The following is a 12,009-nucleotide window of genomic DNA, read 5'->3' as shown; positions in this document are numbered from 1 at the left end:
TCTCCAGGAAAAACAAAAGCCTCCCTTGAATCAACAGACTTTATTCCAGACACACACACTGTAAGCAAAAAATTCCAAACTAGTACACTTTCAGTGCAAAATACAATCCCAAGCTAATATGCTTTCTAGTAAAAAAAAAAAAAAAAAAAAAACAAGAATTAACACAATGTCAAAAAACACTCCCAACTGACACACTTTTTAGGCAACACTTGTCCTAAAACAAATGAACTGACACACCTTTATGCAAAAATTTCAAGAGTACACACCAAAATAACACCCTTTCTGGGCAAAAAACTCTTGCGGACTGACCTATTTCTGACAAAATTTCAAGCATTAAACTCAGGAGATAAAGGCATTTTAACCCACTAACTCACGAATCCTAAGAACTAGACTATTAGACATTCTAAGCAAAACCCTCCTAAAACCACAGGACTTTTAGCATAAAAAATCAGAATCAGACTTTCTAGGCAAAAAACACTAACTTTCCACCCAAAAATATATCAAACAGATTTCCTACCCAAAAATAATCAAAGACCAACAGATTTCTACCTCAAAAAATGCAAACCAAAAAGACTTCCAAGGCATAGAAGAAAAAAATTTTATGGCAAGAGTAACAAACTACCAGCAAAAATCACAAACTAGCAAATTTTCTAGCAAAGAATATAGCAAACTATGAGAATACTAACATTTCCAGAGAACTTATAACCCAAAGCATCAATTCTAATATCAGTTCTAACAGACTACATGAAGGTAAAAGCATCACAAACATCGTAAATTAGAGTTTATTACAAACTGCCAGAATTAGTTTAGGGAGAATGTCAAAACCAGTATTTTTCTCAACCTAAACTATTACAAACCAACTTAAGTTTCACAAAATAACTGACTTTCTTAAAAGTAAAGGCGTCACCAAAAACTTCCTGAATGCAAAATATCAAAAGAAACCTCCCGAAACCTCAGACAACGAAATGCGCGAGTATCACAGACTTTCTAAAACTAAAACCATGATAAACAGAATTTCTTTAACAAAATCTGGTAAGAGCAATGATCTCAAATCAACAAAAACACACGCTAAGTAAACTCAGTCTTAACATTTCCAGGCAAAACAAAAGCCCCCTGTGAATCAGCACACTTTTTTTCCAAACTAACACACACTGTAGGCAAAAAATTCCAAACTAGTACACTTTCAATACAAAATACAATCCAAAGCTAATAAACTTTTTAATAAAAAAAAGCAAAGAATACAATGTCAAAAAACACTCCCTATTGACACTTTTTAGGCAACAACCTGTCCTAAAACAAACACTGAACTGATAACTTTTATGCAAAAATTTTAAGATACACACACTAAACAAACATCCTTTCCAGGCAAACAACTTTCGAAGTGACTTTTTTCAGACAAAATTTTGAGCATTAAATTCACGAGATAAAGGCATTTTTACCCAATACCTCATGAATCCTAAGAACTCCTAGATTAAGAGACATTTTTAGCAAAACCCATCAAAAACCAAAGGATTTCTTAGCATAAAAAATCAGAATCTAACGGACTTTCTAAGCAAAAACCACTGACTTTAACATCCAAAAATACATCTAACAGACTTCCTACCCAAAAATAATAACAGACTAACAAACTTTTGCCTCTCAAAACACAAAAACAGACTTCCAAGACAAAAAAGAAAAAAACTTAAATTTTGTGGCAAGAACAACTAACAAACTACCAGAAAAAATAACAATCCAGCAGACTTTCTAGCAAAAAATATATCAAACTATTAGAATACTAACATTTCCAGAGAACTTGAAACCCAAAGTAACAATTCTAACAGCCTACATGAAGGTAAAAAGCATCACAAACAGTTTACGAGAGAATGTCAAAACCAGTATTTTTCTCAACCAAAAACTACTACAAACCAACTTCTCATTTTAAGTTTCACAAAATAACCGACTTTCTTAAAGAAAAAGTGTCACCAAAAACTTCCTGAATGCACAGTATCAAAAAAACCTCTTGAAACCTCAGACAACGAAATGTGCGAGTATCACAGACTCTCAGACTTTCTAAAACTAAAACCATCATAAACAGAATTTCTTAACCAAAATCTAGTAAGAGCAAAGACCTCCTGAACCCGAATTGATGATTTTTTTTCAGAATCCTGGGCTTTTTCCAACACCGGCAACTTATCCAGCGCTATGAACTTAAAACGTACTCAAATAATACTAATGATGTAAACCCTAAGTCCACCATCGTGCGCCAGTAAGATAGTCCGAAATGATCACGAGAATATTGCTGGATACCTAAGCCATTGTCATCAACGAATTGCTGTCAAATAGCATCTGCGTATCAGACTACCAAAAACAAACACCAACTCAATGTCCGGCACCACTGTAACGAAGTAATTATGTCAGTATTTTATACTTCACTGTCATAAACCAACCGTTTACTTTGGATAAACCAGACTAATCAAAATGCTGTGAATCCTTTACCGACCTAATAAATAAGCAGATCTGGTGTACCTTTGGCAATCACAGCTAGACATTATCAAGCTTTCCTGTGAACCAAAATTTATCATCACGAACTAACAAAACATTAAGCACTACTCTTATCCACCAAAATAATTACAAATTATTCTTAGCAATACTGTACAAACATTAAACTTAAATCTTTAATTCATCATATTCCAAAACTTTAAAATCATAATCCAACACTTGGAATTCAGAGGCATCAGGAGCAAGAACTTGATTACAACACAACCCTTAAAAAAACTTAATCCCAAACCACATATCGTCAGCAGGACTTGAATAACATTACTATTATCAACAACAGGAAAACCTCTACACAATTACAGTGACTTCTTTTAAGATAGATTGTGCATCAAAGTAAAACTTTGGAAAATTTCCAACCCACATGTCCATTGTCTTAAATCACGTCATCCAAAATAAGGTATATTAAGTGTAAAACTAGTTGGCATTCTAGTGACTTCTAAAGATTACATGACACAGTAAGGCCCGCCAAAACCATTTTGAAGCAATGAATAACCTACCACCCGTCACATAGCACCTCGCATCAGGGGTATGCAGCTCCAATTCTAACAACCAACACAAAGCTCGGTAAATCAAAACACTGCTATTGTCTACAAACCTTCAGAGGAAACCTGTGAACACCCAAAATCCATGAACTATCATAAACCGACGTCAACATTCAGAAATTGACAAAGTATTCTCTAACTTCTGCAAGAAAATAGCAACTAGCTTCTCCATAGTATCTAATTCATTTATATCTTGCCAAGTTTTCCAGTGGAATACTTTCATATCAATTAAGCATTCCATTGGAAGGGTAAGAAAAAAAACCCTTACCTCATCCCAAAAATGGTAGGAAACCCCCACTGTTCTAAAACTAATCTTTTCCCAGCATGCCTTTCCGGAGTATCAAAGACTACATTATTGCACATTACATTTGTCAAATGGCTTAGTTCCTTCCACTTTTAGGCCAAAGATTTAGATAAAAATGCCTCTGGTATTAACACACACCCGGTTTTTTTTTAATTACTGACGATGTTATAAACTTGCAAGTCTCACACAGACTTCTAATGCTGGCTAGCGTGGCATTTTATCCCTTCTTTATGTCAGATACACGAATAAAGTATCGGGACTAAGACGAAAAGGTGTTTAAGCCCCAAGCTGGTACCCCCTTTTGGAATAACGGCGATGTGTCCGAAATATAATTAAAAGTGGTGTCATATACTTGATCAAAAGGATAACTTTTAGCTTTCCAAAAGGTAACTTTTAATTTCTAAAATGTTTTGATAGACTTACTTTGGATTTTTTATGACATCTGGCAGGATATAAATGATATTCAGCATTTGAAAATAATCTAGTGAAACAATTTTATGTAAACTATCCCTAAAAAACAAATAGTTCGTGATATAGCCAATCAAATAGAACATCAGCAAAAGTGAAATTCTACCCCAAAAAATAAGTTCTCCAATCATGGTAATGATGTTCTGCAAGTTAGAATTTTCAATATTACATCATTAAACTTACATAGACTTGGCCAGGAAACAGTGTTTAAAGCAACGAAAACTACTGATTAATTTACAGGTAAAATGTGACAATTCAGAACAAAAATTTCCCGAAATGAAAACTTTTCTTAGAAAGTAATCAAGGAACACTTTTTGCATCTAACCACAAGAAGCAATTTCAGTCAATTATCTAAAAAAAAGAAGTTGATTTCATATATAAATATCTGAACAGATCAAATACCCTTATCGGCAAATATTTACAAGGAAATTTCTACACAGATCTAAGAAACAATTCTGTCCGTTACAAAGTCAACAGTGCAATGGTTCATACATTCGAAAATATTTACATCATAATCACGTATTTTGCTTGATTGCCTCTCGTTTTCTACGAAAATAAATACAAGATTCATTTTCTGTAACAAGATGTTAGAGAAAATCTAGCAGAAATCTCAAAGAAAAAGAAAAAATGCCAAAATGTATGAAAACCAGATTTTCATACGTGTCATTCAATAGAGCAAATGTACTGGGTTTTTTGGCCATTACACATCTTTGATACAAAATTTACAGGCTCGCTACATTAGATCATAAAACACTAAATGATGTCAAGCAAGTATTTGCTTATGTATGAAATCACAGACAGAAAAGTGAACAAAATTCTTGTCTCAGTAGTAACTTTACCAACCCTCCTAGGACTCTCTGTACATAAACTATTTCTTTGACTTTGAAAGGTTCTTAACATGTTAATTCTTCAGTACTGATAGAAAATTTGAACCGGTCTGGGAAAGCACAAGGTAAGTATCTAAGGCTTTTCCCATCTCAGCAATCAACTCCCAGCTTAGAAAACAGCCCTTTGGGTCAGTTTCAAAGATAACCGACTGGCTATACCTGCCGCTGAGGACACTCCCTCCTCGGGGCACTGCAATGCTGACCCCAGAGGTCCTTTATTTTAAAATATTTCCAGTTTTCTATCTACAATCTTTCCAGTTTTATGTTTACACAGTACATTTATATACAGTATAAGTGAGGACTTCTGTACTTCAACCTACGTCCCTTTATGATGAGCAATTCATAGTTGTCTTTAAACTGTTCAGTTTTACAGATTAATGTTTATCTTTTACAGACACTGCTCCAGTTCTCACTTTGTCCATAGCACTAAAAACAAAAAATCTCCCTTCTCAAAAATTAAAAGATGAAATTCACAACTTGAATAATATTCCAAAACATGTATTCAAAACTTACGAAAAACTACAGAATTCCTTTAGGAATTTGGTGACAAACGAAAATATCTATACATCCCAAGAATTACCTCATTTTCATAGCCTAACAATCTAATATACAGATATCTATGATCTTGGAATAGCTAAACAACTGTAAGTGTTTAAAGTGTGTTTAAACTTAGAATTTAAGCGTGAAAATGTTCAGAGCTACTTTACCCTGTGTATGGGAGAAATGACAAAAACACCTTGATGGAATATCGTGTGCAAAACTTGGATTGAGCAGAGAATGTTAGTTGTCCAAGACTCCTCCAGTCTCCAGCAGACACTGAAGATTTAAAACATAGTAAGACGTACACAGCAAAGTATGCAGTTCGGAAAACTTGTTCAGCCTTAGGAAAGGCACAAAATGTGTAGAGAAGGTATAGTAAAACAGAGTTCCAGCAAAGTATGCAGTATGAAATGACACTTTGGAGAACTAAGTACAGCCTTAGGAAAGGCACAAAATGTGTAGAGGTGGTATAGTAAGAGAGAGAGAGAAAGTTAAGTATATCTTAGTTTAACCAGACTACTGAGCTGATTAACAGCTTTCCTAGGGCTGGCCCGAAGGATTAGACTTATTTTATGTGGCTAAGAACCAGTTGGTTACCTAGCAACGGGACCTACAGCTTATTGTGGAATCCGAACCACATTATGACGAGGAATGAATTTGTCACCAGAAATAAATTCCTCTAATACTTCATTGGCCAGCCGGAGACTCGAACGCTGGGCCAACAGCGTGCTAGCCGAGAGCTCTGCCACCCCTCCAAAGAAGAAGAGAGAGAGAGAGAGAGAGAGATTCATTACAGCACGAAACACAGGCTTTCCGCTGGCAAGTGTTAAACTTTAAGTGATCAGAACTGCTCCTGCAGCGCAAAAGTGAGCATTTCTCCAGCTTCTAAGTTGTGCATTAAATATGCTTGGTGTTTCTATATAACAGCTTTAACAGGAGACACTAGAAATTCCCTTGTATGTGTACTGTGTGATTCCAAAATCATAAAGAGGTAGCCTAGTCAGAGTGGATGATTGAGAGGTATAGTAGTAAGAACAAAGTCTTAGTTATCTATATCAGTTTAGAAAAAGACATCTCATTTCTCTGTCCGGTTTCTATAGCTAATAACATTAAAAAATATTGGCACTAGAGATTTCTGCCATTAGCGAACATTTTAGTTATGACTCTCCAAATTCAAATTCAATGTTTACATGGTACACCATAAACTAAGAGAAACTGAATACTGTATTGTTAAAATTTTCCTGACCGTCTCCTGCAAAGAAATAATAAAGCCACTAATTACTATAATGATTACCATTTCTAAAAGAATGAAGGTTAAGACTTTATGAGAACTGAGCAAACGCTGAAATACAGAAGCCCTTGTACAAAAAAAAAAAAATCAATGCTCAATTTGGTATTACAATTTTCCAAATTTTTAAATATTAAAAGCTCAATTTTTAACAATAACATTGAACTGAATCTTGATTTGATCACAGACTACTTGAATTCGACTGGAATTACATGAAATATGTTGAAACTAAAAAATAAAAAATGTGTATTACATTAACATAAAAAAAAAATCTCCATATTTCAAGGCACTGTTGCATTGGGAAGTCTAAAATTTACGAAACTGATAACTTAGAAACAATGAATGTGAATTTCTCAAACAGCTTATGTTAAGGTAAAAAATATCCGAGATATACCTTGTTATGGTGTAACTGCATTGCCCAAACTGATTTAGTTCCTAAGCTGAGACAACCCTTCTGACATGATCTCACTTTTGATAACTAACCAAATTTCTTTGGTGCATGAAATGACTTACAATTTACATGGCTACTTGTTTGCACGGCATCGTTGCGAGTCATTCCTTGAAAAAGTATATTTATAACAAGAGTCCCTAACTAATAATTTCAGTTAATTACACTGTTATTATCCAAATTCCTAAGTAGTTTATTAAGAAAAGAATTTCTCTTATAACAAGTCTAAAAAATAGTTAATGTTCTCGTGAAAAACTAATGAATACTAAAGATAGTTCTATTCTTTCCAGAAAGTCTATCTATCAAGTAAATGAAGATGAATAAACCCTTCTTATGGCTGAGAATACTTATTAAATCGTGCAACAAAAATACTTATTCACTTACATGAAATACCATTCTTGAAAATAAGTTCCTCTAAAGCAACATTCTAAATTTCAGTTTACTTATAGATTCATTTACTTACAATATTTTCAGAAAATCCAAATTTTCTTTGAAGTAAGAAATACAATTTGATTTATGATATTCATTTACCTAAAATACTACAATCAGGAGTGCCATACTCCCTTTACGGCAGCACTTTTGAGCTTCTTTAGTTTACTTGTTAAATCATTTATCAAGAAAACTATTGTCAACAATACCACTCTAACCTTAAAGTGACTCTTTGTTTGAAACCTTCACATGCGGGCAGTGTCTTGAAATATGTAGACGTACCATGACGATAATGCTCTTAATTAAATATTCTCAAATATTTACAGTACAGGTATTAAGTTTTTGTTGATGTATATTTAAAGTTGAGCAAGATGCATTACTTTCATGGCAACCTTTGTACAGAATTCAGAAAAAATCATTTAATTCCTTGAAAATTATGACAATTTCTTCATCTCACATCAAATCTGAGATAAAATTAATAAAATAAATTCTGAAGTATGTCCCAAGTTAACAGTGCAAATGTGTAAATGCTTCAGGCTGAGATATCTCTAACGCATTAGACAAAACCTTTCAATAACCTAAATTTTAAAAGTAGGTGTACCAATGCTTACTATCACAATAAGGCAAGACCTCGAAGATACAAAATTAATTCTAAAGGAACTCCAATAAAAAGCTATAATTGAACCAAACTATGGATGAAGGCTACCAGGTGCATATGAGAAGCTTAACTTCGAAGTCCCTACTACGCTGGAAGCTAGTTAAGGACATCTGTAAGGCTTAGGGAAAAGATAAAAAATCATCAGAACTTTAACCGAAAAGGTTACCTATTCTATGTTGGTTCATACCTCACACCTTTATTCCACAAAACTATTCCTAATTATACTGACCAACACGAAGATATTCCATAAAACCAGTTATTCTAACTAATGAACTTTTTGCTACTAATAATTTTTGAGCTCCAGGAAAATTACTGCAATTAATATGCATAACCTACCATTAATCTCACGCGACCTTCCTAACTCGGCAAAAATACACTGAATAATGACCTCTGGATACTGAAAAAAACCCAGGTGAGTATGTATCCTAAAAAAATAAGTTACCTTACAGTAATATTAAAACAAAGTTAATGGATGTCAGATGCTCAAAATGGCTACATTTTGTTTAAAGCATTAGAGATATCTCAGTCTGAAGCTTTTACACGTTTGTACTTTCAAGATAGGACATACTGTACTTCAAAATTTATTAGTTTTATCTCAAATTTGATGACATATTACACTGATAAATTCATATTTAATATTACGTAACCTAAAACTTCCTGAATTGCCTGACAGCAGATAATAAACTAATGAGAATTGCAGGTAAAAAAAGTGTGTCCTGAAATGTACTAAGCTACTTAACTGCAGATGACACTGATAAGAAATTTAAGTGAAAACTGTGGATCCTGAAGCATAGTTGTGTTAACTTATAAGATATGTATCCTGAAACAAGCTGGATTTATTTTATAGCGGATCTTAAACTGTTATGAATCTAATGCCAAAAGCATACAGCATGAAGCATGCCAGATAGCTAATATTGAATAAGAAAATTAAATCACCTACATATCCGGAAAAAGTGAGCTACTTACAGTTGATATCGAACTGATAAATTTACATTAAAAAGCTATGCATCCTAAAGTATATTGTGCTCACAGAAAAGTATTCCAAAATATGCTGCAGTAATTAACACATGAAACTTGTGAATCTTACGAGAAGACTGTGTATTCTGAAGTATTCAGGGTTGTTGTTAAACTATAAGAAAATTAAGTTATCGATATACATCCTGAAAAACTGAGCTATTTTATAACTAATAAGTGAAGTTCAAGTGGATAATAAACTATGTACCCTGGCACATACCAAAATAACTGACAGCTGTTATACTGAACCAACAGCAGGTCGAAATAAATTATGTAACCTGAATCACAGTAAACTACCTTGTTTTCTAAAGACTTCTACAGTTCGTATTTAGAAATTACAAGATGCAAAGATGAACTTGACTCAGTTTTGGGCCAACTGGCACTGTTATGGCCCTTGGTGACTAACTTGCCTAATGTTATAAATCTAAATCTATCCAAGTTTTAAAAGTCAAAGGAGATAAGACTGTAATCCCTCTCTACTAAAGTATGACACTTTTCATCTAAGTTAACGAGAACATTTTTTTCTACAATGGCACACTGTACAGATTTGGTATATAAAACTGCAGTCGACTCGAAGTTAAACTACTTCTTTCATAGCCGATAATTGTGGAATTTCGAAGTGAGACCGAAGCCTATTCAAAACTTGTCCCATTTATGCTTGAGCTGTAACCACTTCCCTGTAAAGGTGAGAAAGGGTTAATGATATGTCACAGAGATCTTTTAGCCTACGAAGTATTAACACATACGAACAGGGCACAGATGGAACAAGGTGTTTTGAAGACTAACATTAACTTTGCTTCTGTCCAGGACATCTTAAAGAAATACTAAAATTTTAATCTGGTACAAGAAATTTTACGTAACGGAAAATCGGATCACAATGCAAATTTCTAAAAGTGACAGAGCTTCTTAGTTGAAGTTTCACTTATATTACAATAAATAGTTACATATTTTAATTAAACCTATTATTATTGCTACTTGGACCTGACTATAACATTTTGTAGCCCATTTCAACATTTTTATTTAAACTGGTAAAATATTTTAGCACCAACAATGTCCCACCCATCTCTCTCTCTTTCTAAATCCTCCAAGTAATCTAAAAGATATTAGCAATGATAGTCCATAAACTTCATAATTTTCCTCCAAATCACTGTTTTCATTATACAACACTTTCGAGTTTCTGTAAAACCAAACCACTACTGTATATCTGTCGGTTTAGCTCTATTTGAGTTGCTGTAACCCACCCAAATAATACATGTTCACTACACTTCATCTTCATTAAACAACCTACCCCTTTTTTTAAACGATGCACAAGTACTTCCAATGACTTAATCAAAATTTGTCCGTAGCTTCCTCCAAAACATTGCAGGATGTAGATCACCTGGAAAGTCAAGAAACAAGATAACACTGGAAAACTGAAGTCTTTTTGCTTGCAGGGCTATCAAAATAAGGATTTTATCAGCTACAGTTATACAGTAAGCTTCAGACATCCTGTACGTATGTCTGTTTCTAAAAGGAGGCAGACTTGGTCTTTGTAATTGTAGAAATCTGTACTGTTTTATCAAGAAAATCTTTCTGAAATTTTATCTAACTTCAGTAATACTGAATATTCATAATGAAGAAATTGGTCTACAATGCATATTTTGCAAAGAGACATACATCCTTATACTTTATCATTTAAACCTTAAGTTTACTGTAAGAAAAGTTCATAAAATTTCAACTGATCCAATAGGTTTCTTGAAGCTGTACAAAGTAACTGCAAAGTGACTATGTACCTAAAGCCACCCTTCTCTATGGGGCTATGACCTATTAATATCATAATTGATTCCATCAAATTAATTAGTCTTACTTGCAAAGGCTAGCTGTACCATCTAAATTACATGTATACTTCTAATTGATTTTTACATCTGAGTTCTATCAAGTCAGGGTAGCTTTTAAAAGTACCCAAATCTGACACGCACCATAACTTCTTACTAGAACAGCTATGTAAACTTTTCCTACAGTTGTTCCTTCAATACGATTTTACCTAGCCGTTTTCTGCCTCTGATACAATATTAAAATTGCTCACTTTCGTAAGTTATCTAAAATAAAACGAAATGTATCTTCAGCAGCTTATTTTTGGAACTTGACATTATTATAAATGAGAGGTATATGTACAGCAACTAATACTCTCAAAGGTGGGAAAACCACTACATATCCTTTGCAAAATAACAAAGCACCTTCAACTGGGAATACCCAGCCACTTAATAAATGGAACGGCCTTTCATCTCACCAGATAATGTACTGTTATTCCGTACTCTGAATCACATTTCCTTCAAAGTCTCTCATTTATTCGTGCTGACCAGTAAATGCAACTGCAACCTGTAAATCTTTTCATCTTTTTTTCACTACTATTTATGGTTTACAAAGTTTCCTGATGAACGACTTTTATATTCATATATTAGTAGCATTCAGAGTAGTTTAAGTGTTACACCCTCTATGAAATGTCTCCTAAAAAGCTGTAACAGAATATCATAATACTGAATAGTTCAAAACTCACCCATGATAATCCAGGTTTTGAAGGTTTCCCCCTTCCTGTTTGTTTTAGGGAGTGCTTCCTATTAGCCCTCGTTCGGTTCAACAGGCAGGTCGTCTCACCAGTTTTCAAGTATTTTCTTAAAAACTCCTTTGTCATAACACTCCTTTTTATCTCCTTCCCACATCTCCTTAGTTATTGTGACGGCGCGTGCTTGAAACATTCAATTTTCTATCTTTATTTCAACCTGGTTCCACTAATTGTCACTCCTCCATGATCCTAAGTGTATATAAATTTGCAGTGAAACATTCAATTTTCTATCTTTATTTCAACCTGGTTCCACTTCGTTAATTTTCATTTTTTGTTCTTAACAGGTTTCCTCCA

The 12,009-nt window shown here is 33.8% G+C and overlaps 1 long non-coding RNA gene across 1 annotated transcript; it reads right to left on the bottom strand.

Moving 5' to 3' along the window:
- Positions 1–2,237: 2,237 nt before the first annotated feature.
- Positions 2,238–11,917, bottom strand: LOC136849154 (uncharacterized). The gene is made up of 3 exons (XR_010856246.1): positions 11,650–11,917; positions 10,402–10,491; positions 2,238–9,790 (listed from the first exon to the last, which is right to left on the bottom strand). It is a non-coding gene; the product is annotated as an uncharacterized lncRNA (long non-coding RNA).
- Positions 11,918–12,009: the final 92 nt, after the last annotated feature.

The sequence above is a fragment of the Macrobrachium rosenbergii genome, chromosome 20 (genome assembly GCF_040412425.1).
Source record: "Macrobrachium rosenbergii isolate ZJJX-2024 chromosome 20, ASM4041242v1, whole genome shotgun sequence".
In the NCBI taxonomy this organism is placed as follows: Eukaryota; Metazoa; Arthropoda; class Malacostraca; order Decapoda; family Palaemonidae; genus Macrobrachium; species Macrobrachium rosenbergii.
The sequence above is the reverse complement of the archived record's forward strand: the minus strand, read 5'-3'. Positions and strand labels throughout refer to the sequence as shown.